The following is a 9,970-nucleotide window of genomic DNA, read 5'->3' on the forward strand; positions in this document are numbered from 1 at the left end:
CATTTACGTCTTTATTGTCGCCGTCCTTCAATAGAATCTCTAAATCGTCACGATTTTTTCGTAAATCTTCGTTATTAATTTGTAGTAATCTATACAAGAAATTGAAATTATTATAATATGTTTTTAGTTGTTCAAAACGTTTCTATTAACGAACACATTGCAACGTCTAGAAGTGTATAAAGCACATTCACTCTAATTGTAAGTGGAGGTTTCTGTGGTTTAGAAGTTCACATGGCATATTCCGGTAATTGGACCACATTTTTATTATTAAGCTATATAAAACCCAGCAAGTTTCGTAAGTCGTTTGACTTACATCTTCAGGGGTAAAAGGTAACTTAAAGTTTAAAACACAAAGAAAATAGAAATTATTAGTAATAGTTCATACTATACAGTTGTAGCCGTCTGACTGTTCATAAAATTAAAAATCAGAATGCGGATTCAAAGCAGTGCTGAGTTTAAACAATGCTGGATTATGCCACGTTCTGTTGTTCACGTTCATAAAGTCCGAGGTCTGACTGAGGTATATTTTTTATTAAAGATGACAAAATTTGGTAGAGAATTAAGCCTTGATTTTTTTGCATTGGGGTGGGATTTTAAGCATGTTCGCAGCTTCTTTGAATTTCCTTATGTAACAGTTTTTTTCTATGTACGACATGTTTGTTTTCTGCCAGAGTACATTGTAGCCGGTGGAAGTAGTATGGTATGGAAGCTTAATTCTCCACCAAGTTTGGTCAACTTTAATAAAAAATATACCTCAGTCAGACCTCGGACATTATGAACGTGAACAACAGAACGTGGCATCATCCAGCATTGTTTAAACTCAGCACTGCTTTGAATCCGCATTCTGATGTTTAATTTTATGAATAGTCAGACGGCTACAACTGTATAGTATGAACTATTATTAATAATTTCTCATTTCTTGGTGTTTTAAACTTTAAGCTACCTTTCAACCCTGAAGATGTAAGTCAAACGACTGACGAAACTTGTCGGGTTTTATTCATTGTGTTTTATATAGCTTAATAAAAATATGTGGTCCAATTACCGGAATATGCCATGTGAATATTCACTCTAAATTTATCTTCTGGCAATTGTGGCGTTTCGTCATGGTGCTCGTAGTCAAATTGTCGTGTCTTCTTTCGTCGTCGAACTTTCGTACCAGTTTTAAATTCTTGTTCTCCGTCCGCCTCTTCACTAGTTCTTTTGCCGTTTTAGAACTTCTTTAAAATTTGTATCTGATCGATACTCTTGATACTTTAGTCGAAAGTATCTGATCGATACTTTCGACTAAACCAAGTGTAATGTTCATATTTTTGTCTTGAAGCATTTTATCACAGGGTTTATTCTGTTAAGTAAATCATACCAAGTTATAAGATAGCAAATAAATTTGTACTCCTTTATTTTAACACACAATGTTTGTGCTTCATGCTGATTTTCTTTATTAAAATTTTCATTACTTAAACTTTCAAAAAGTGCATCATAAATTTCTCGTAACTGATATCGTTGAGGGCGGATTGCATTAATTTTACTTTCCCATCGCATTTCTGATGGCTGGTTCAATGTTACATTTTTTTACGAACTTGAAAAGGATTGCCCAACGTTTGTCAGAGAATGAAAAGAAATTGTATATTTCTTGAATAATTGCAAAGAAAATAATTGTATCTGCATTCACACTGGCTGCATTGTTAATGATTAAATTTAGAGTATGAGCATCACATGGCACGTAAAAACTCGAGGATTTTGGTTCAAAACCAAATTTTGGAGCCCGTATTTTTTCCCTTTCATATTTGTCCCATTGTTGTAACCTTGACCTCGCATGTCTTCAATGGGAATGTTAAATTTTTCCAGTTGTTTCATTATTGTTGCACATAAACCAAGACGTGGTTTATGTTGTTCTGATTTCTGATGTATCTTGACAATTTCATTGTCACAGGAAACAAAGCGAATAATAATGGTCATTTGTTCTGTTTTACTTGCATCAGGTATGCAGTCTAAAATTATGGAATAATATTTAGATTTTCGAATTGATAATAAAATTGTATCACTGATTGCGTTACTTAAAGTTTCCAATATTTAATTTTGACTGTCTTTACTCAAATAGCGTACTCTATTGTTTCGTTGTAGGGCCCTTTCAACATGATTTTTCCATAACGGGATCAAACTTCGCAAACAGTTCGACTAATTTTTAAAAAATTGCCGTTATTCATTTCATATAAGTTATCAGATGATCCGCGAAAAGCTAAATTTTGGCTACCAAGGAATTTTATAATTTCAATCAAGCGTTCTAAAACACTCGTCCAATGTTTGTTTTCCATTTCATACATGCTTTGAGTCTGGCAAATGAATAGTAGTTTTTTTTTAAATTTTTATCAACTTCCTTCCATTTTAATAAATTTTTCATGTGAGTTAAACTAGTCTCATGTCTATGCAAAGTTGTACTTACATTTCTCCAATCGTTATAACCTTCTACAAGACTACTTCATTCGGTAGGTGCGAAAAGTTTGCAACAAAAGCAAAAAACAGAATTTGAAGTTCCGGAATAAATGAATCATATTCTTGGCACGAGCTCCCCGTTTTCCATTTTTCTATTATAATACTTGTCGCCAAATTTACAACCATACGTATCTCTGGGGAGCGTGTGTAGCTCAGTGGATGTGGCGTTTGCACACCACCGCGCTTGGTCGCACGAAGGAAGACTTCATTTCGAGTCTAGTCGGCGACTAGAGGAAATTTTTCTAAGCCTTTTTTCTACCGGTTCCCGAGTTAGTCGATCTCTGGCATGGCCAAGCAGGTTTTTCCTCCCGGAAACTCGGGTTTTTCGTCCTGTAAACTCAAGAAAATCGACCGTAGAACCCACATTATTTCAGACATTAAATATATTGTGTTAGGGTTAGGGACCACGAGATGGCGGCACATTTGAGCCGTCTCTCTTCACTGCGTACCGCTTAATTAGTGACAGCTTTGGGCCATCTGTCTCTGACTGGGTACCAGTGGAGATTGAACTGCCCACTCAGTCTCCAAAAGTTAGATAGGGCTAAATGGCCTCGCCTACTCCCGTATACGGGAATAAAAAGGCATTAGCTGATTTTTTTTTGACGTATCTCTGGGATATATTATATTTTTCTTTTGAACAGGCCCCATTTCAATTAAAACAACTCGTAATTTTTCATCGATATTTCCCTAATCACCTGGATCTTCTAAATTTACAGAGACTAACAATGTGTTAGTTTCGTAGTCAACTACAACTAAATCTTCTCCTAACTGTTTTTCACTTAAATCATGCGTCTTGTTAACCTATTCAATAGTTTCAATAGTACTTTCATGCAAACTGGATAATGTGCATGGTTCATCATCTCTGATTTCTGATGTATCGAGTTGGTTACAATTTGCATCAGAATATTTTAATATTTTAACAAATATATTAAGAGCCCCAGTTTGTTTCTTAACATCTGCTTCTTTCGCAGCATGACGCTTACGATTTTGTGCACCGGATAACTTTTTTTAATTTTTGATTCCATTTCTATTTTATACCAAGAAATTATTACACAACACGACACAGAGACGAAATAATAGTCCGCACTGCGCTGCTGTCCGTAGCCTACTGAGATGCGTACCACATAACTTTCATATTTGTCCCATTGTCATACCCTTGACCTCGCATGTCTTCAATGGGAATGTTCCATTTTTCCAGTTGTTTCATTATTGATGCATATAAACCACGTCCTGGTTAACTAGCAACAAGTGTTTTGTGCGAAAATTCGTTTCTGCGCATGAAACCTGTTCACCGTTTCACTTTAGATTCTGCAGGCAAGCATTTAGCCTGCTCTCGATGCAAAATTGTAAGCAGCCTGCTGATCAAAGAGGCGGAAATATACAATTTTTTTTTAATTTTTATTCGGTGTATCCGGCCTTATTTATTTTAATATTGATCATTCTAAGAATTTTTTGTTTTTATGATAAAAATGTTGTTTCTTAAATATTAACTTATGAACCGTGCCGCGTCAACGGCGCCCTCTTCGTAGAGGCGCCCGCATGCTCTGAATGCCCCCTTCTGTCGGCCCTGATTATAATATATATGTGTGTGTGTGTGTGTGTAGCGTCGCGTATCCATTTAGCTTGGATGTGCTGTCGTCTGGCTTATGCAATTCGCACTACATAATTCTCGTAAATTTGACCGTATGTTTCATTTTTATTAATGTATGAAAGTTTGAAGTTATTTTAAGAAGTGCATAGCAAATCAGCGCTCAACTTAATTCGCCCAATACAATTAACTGGAGGATAATTTTCTATAAATTTTATTAATTTATCAATTAATATAATTTTAATATGGAAATCACAAAAGTCAAATGAACAATAGCTATGCTTCACGCACGCCGTTTATGTGAGATGCACAAAGGGTTTACACTTTGTGCATCTCACATAAACAATGATAATGTAATCTCACTTTGTGAGATTACATTATCATTGGCAGATACTAGAGTTTATTATACGATTTTTAAATACAGCTATATAATACAGAAATCTGAAAAAAAATCTAAATCCTTGATACGCATGATGATAAATATATATTTAAAAACGTGTCTATATGTGTCATAAACACATGAGTTCACACTTCATGCACGTTAAACAGATGATACTCAGAAATCAAAAACAGCAACTCATGACAATTGGATTGCTCCACACAATAAACAATCACAGCCACTAACGACTTCTGGATGCTATTGTCTTGGCACACACTCTGCCTCGCCTTCAGCCTATTTAAACAGATGTGAAGATGGTGCATGTGATTCAATGTTTACGCGTCGAAAAGAGTCCTCTTCACTAAGCATTAGTATATCGTGTTCAATTTTAGGAATCGCACGAAGGCCAGAACACAACTAGGCGATCTACAACAGGAATAAATGCAAAAATATATCGATAATATTCCTATTTCGTGAGTGTGCAACACACACCTAACACACCCGGAATATTCATTCCTGCCAGTGACGTTGCGTACCCATTTCGGATGAATGTGCCGTCGAGGCTTATTCGACCCGCGCTAAAAAATTCACATCAGGTTGATATGATTACATTTTTATCGATATATGAAAGTTTTAAGAGTGTGGAGCTCATCTTAATTGGTCTAAAGCAACTAATTTTAATTCGATGGTTACCTCCATTGACTACGATACTGTTTCCCATTGCAAATATGGCTAGAAAATTAAAAATTTATCCAAAATTATGTATTAAAAACTTGTCTACATAATTTATAAAAACTTGCCTAACAGTTCGCTCTTCACGCACGCAAATTAGATGAAACTCAGAAAACAAAAACAGCAACACATGAGAAATAACAACATTCAATTGGATTAGTTGACACAATAACCAATCAACCTCTAGGTGCTATTGTCTCAGAGCTCACCCTGCGTCACCTTCTGAGCACTTAAAACTACTAGAACCCTAAGAATTTGACCTGCTGTGCTATCTGTACATCTTTTCAAAGGCACAAAACTATATATATTTTGAACGCACACCCGAGCTATTAACGCAATGTGATGCAATGTTTACGCATCGAAAAATATCCTCTTCGTGAAAGATTAGTATATTGTATTATTTTCGGAATCACGCGAAACTAGGAAACAATTAGGGGAGCCTTTAACGGGAATAAATGCACAAATATAATATCGGTGATGTTGCTGTTCGGTGGATGAGCAACACAAACCTAGCACATCCTGAATATTCGCCCTTAAGTATGACATTATCATGAAGTAGCCATTTGTCTTATTTAATTTCAATGTCACTTTATATTAAAATTAATCAATTTACTAAGGCAAGCTCTACTCTTTACAAAACCATGTTGTCCTATGAAAAATATTGTCACCCCTATTTTCTTCTCCGTCAATTTATTTACTGTCCATTAGATCACAAAAACCAGCCCCATAATCCTTCATGGATTCCTATCCTGAGCTTTTCTATGCCAGCTATCTCTTTAATATCATCCTCCAAATGGCTCTTTGGTTGCCCTGTATCTCTCTTTATATCTCTGGGATATCATCCTCATATAATATTTTTTCATTTTTGAATGCTACATCTTGCAATATGATGTGCCAATTGCCATGTGGATGATTAAATGGCTATAATAATGTCACCCACCCTAATCTGAACACTTCCTCGAATATTGTTCTTTCGATCTATAATGGTAATATCGAATAATGATCTTTCGATTTTCCTCTGTGTAATTCTCATTGTTGGTCAATTGTTTAGTTCAAGTCCACCATTAGTACTTTTTAAAGTCATCCTTCAATAGTCATTCCCCCTTTTACTTGCCAGAAAAAAAACTAACTGTTTAGGATGTCCTTTGTTGTCATCATCTAGGTTTCTCTCATAATTAGCTTTGATCTTCGGTTTCGTAGAGGTCATCCTTCTTGCCTGTGCCTTGTAAGTTGTAAGGGAGTATTGATCACATTTTTTTTATATTTCCTCCACAACTTTTTCTTTGGCTGCACTTCCTGGTCGATGATGCTATTCATCTATGTAACACCTACCTGATTTGTCCTTTTGACTCTGGAAAGTAATCATGCTTTCTTCAAACATTCCTTGACCACTTCCGAAGCACCACCAACACCTCTCCTTTCCAATTTTTTATGACATGGCACTGTTGAAATCTAACTTTTCATATTCACCAGCTTTGTAATCTCACATATCCCTTCCTAACATTAAAATTTTGAATGGCTAGAAATCTCTCAGATCAAGACTATATATATATATATATATATATATATATATATATATATATATGATCACTGTCCCCAAGCAGATGCAGCAAGAAAAAATTGATTAGTGGAGGTTTAGTTATGTTTTCTAATGCTGTGATCAGATACAGTGCTTTTGAGACTCATGTCCCCTCCATTGCATGCTCCCTCAGGTTTATCTCAGAAGCTGTTTATTCCATTTTCTCCACTCCCTGTGAACATTCCTTTTCCCAGTATATGTAAGAATAATTGTAATTCCACATAATAATTACCCAACCTACACTCATCATGCTAATCTACATTTTCCCTTATAACTCCTGGATTATAATAGCAACTAATCGTGTTGGCCTCTCTTGGTCTTCATCCTGTTGGCCTCTTTCTCACACACTGGAATAGCCTCAAATGAACTACACTCTGCATTCATCTCCCTCTGATCTTTTTTGGCTCAAATTCTGCTATTATTAGGAAGACGAACCTCCTACCCTCATCTTGTTCCTTCTGTTTTCTCTGAAGACACCATATCCCATGTATTCTTTTCCTATGACCATATCATCCTCAGTCATTCAAGTCTTACTAATGCCTATAACTTTTGGCCAACTTTTCGAATCAATTCGGAAAACTCCTCACCTATATTTCGAATAATTATGGATGAGTATAAATAAACTCCAATGCCCCTACATCCCACAACCGATCTTATGCCTTGTTTTGCTTAGTCCACTAAAGATAAGAACAGGTGTTACCTCCTGAATGAAGCACTTTATTAAAGAAACGATTCATTCAGGATTTAACAAATCAGAAAAATCAGCTCAGAGAAAAAACTTGTACTCGAACAGAAGAAATAAATTACTAACTGTAAATAGAAATACAATTACCTCCTTTTAGTAGAATTGTAATACCATGTAAGAACTTCGTGTATAAATTAGTATTATATGAAATGCATCATGTATACAATGAATGGGTAAATTAGATGTAAACATTAGTCCAAAGGTTACGGGTGGGCCTGAGGCATTGGCAATCTCGGAAAGCGACGCACATTCGTTTCCCGGAAGACGCTGCTATGATCTCGCGATGTGCCGAAGTTGCCGCGGACGAAGAAAGTAGCGGGCGGGAAAAGATCGCAGAAAGTAGTAAGAGGGCGCTATCGCAGCTAGTAAGAGGGTGCTAAAAGGGGGTGGAAGTGAAGAAAGAATAAAAATTGCTGTATGATGATTTGACTTCTCTCGTGGACCGGTGGTTCCTGATGGTGTTTCTTGGCGATAGTTCGATATCGGAGGGTGTGCCTTTCCCTTCGATGCCTGAATTTCTGCCGGTAGAAGCGTGAGATGTCGGCACATACTGCCTTCGCTGAAAGTTCCGAAGGAATATTATCGCGGACGTACATTATGAACCGGCAGCTAGAAACGAGGATGGCCCGAAACAGATCGAGAATAGACGAGGAAAAAAACGCCGGGTGCAGAGCATAGTTTAATCTGATGACCATGGTGACCCACCACATGGACGCCAGCTTATGGAAGTATTGAAAGGTGATTCAAACAAAGAAGGGCAGTTCAGACGGACCTGGAGATCCTGCCCCAAGAAATGGTAAAGTACAGATTTTGTTGTAAAATTACCTAGTCGGAAAAAGGGAAAGATCATTGCAGTGTATTAATCGAGTATGGACAGTATTTGATAACTATAAGTGATTATTTAGCAGTGGCTGATATCCATAAGACAAATTCTTAGTAATTATTATAGATGATTGTGACTAGCCTCAAATGCAAGACTAAAATAGTAGGAAGAAAATTGACCAGAAGTTTACAATGTGTATATTATGTGTGCTAAGTCTCTAACTCAAAAGAAAGATTTATTGTTCATACATTAGGGTATTAATCAGCTTGAAAAAGTTTGATTTAGCATGTCCTTGAACTAATTGAATGTGAGATTGGTCTAAGTGTATATTATGTCTTTAGATTCCAATAAATATGTTGTTTCTTTTATATCTGAGTTTTGCCTGTGATATGAACCAAAACTACCACTCATTAATCTGAACCATAACGGGGTGGGATTGAAAGAAAGGCATAACATGTTATAGAGGTTAAGACCTAAACCAGAATTAACTTATCCACAGTAGAGCATTTAATTTATGAGTTTAAGCACTAAATTTATTCACCTATGTGCACCAAAGGTCTGGAAACGTCTCCCTGAATAAGAGTCCCCTTTATTCTAAGATATTGGCTAGCGCAGCTTTAAAAAATAAATTTGTCAATATCTGAAGAGGAGATGGCCCCAGAAAGAAATTAGAGGATTCATTTCTTTTAGCAAGGAATAACCTTTAACAGTCTGGGTAAGCACGTGAGTAAAATTAGGAATGGGCCAGAGATATAGAATTTGCTTTCCTTATAGAATGAACACGTAAGAAGTGATACAGATATTCGAGTCAGGGAAATTTTATAAGTCTCGTAGTTATTGTAGAGGAAAATTCATAAAGGAAGATAAAATTATTTTAGGAAGAGCAACAACATAAATTGGAGCACAGGGCAATACATAACAATGGCGCAGACCCAGCAAAAATATTTAACACTGGGTGCTATATTTAGCATCATGCATACTCTCTCCCACTTACTAACCTCTAGGTTGGGGGGAAGTAGCGACGAGTGAGATAATTGAACCTAAGTAGGAGATTACGTTCATTACAGTAATTTGTCTGGGTGGTTGGAATAGCATTGTAACCCACGTTCACCTGAATCGCCTCTAAACATTTTAGGATTCTGACTCTGCATTTCCAAACTTTAAATGAACCATTTTCCAAACTCATGACTCTAATCCCATTCCAATGCAAGTCGTCCACCTTATATAAATACTTCCTTCCATCAAACTTCCTCTACACAATCCACACCATTCCTCCTGCACAATCTGAGCACGTACTCATTTGCGATCATGGCTGTCAACCTCAATCTGCCTCTTTCATACCATAGCAAGAGACTCACAGATTTGCTTTCTCAAGTTTCTTTTTCAGATGCACTAACAATTCTTTCATACCACACATGTCACTTGATAAATAATTTGTACCAACTAAAATAAACAACTCTTTTCGTCTTTACTCTCTATATGTTTCAGCATCAGTAACATCCTTAATCTTTGCAGCAGGAAAACATGAGTAGCACTCCTGTGATCAGTGAATCATCTTGCAAACTTTAATCGTTATTTTCCAGACTTTCATTCTCTTCTTGCATCTTTTGCTCCTGTGTCATACTATCCGCCAA

The sequence above is a fragment of the Typopeltis vanoorti genome, chromosome 22 (assembly GCF_054136105.1).
Source record: "Typopeltis vanoorti isolate ZY-2024b chromosome 22, IOZ_Tvanoo_1.0, whole genome shotgun sequence".
NCBI lineage: Eukaryota > Metazoa > Arthropoda > Arachnida > Uropygi > Thelyphonidae > Typopeltis > Typopeltis vanoorti.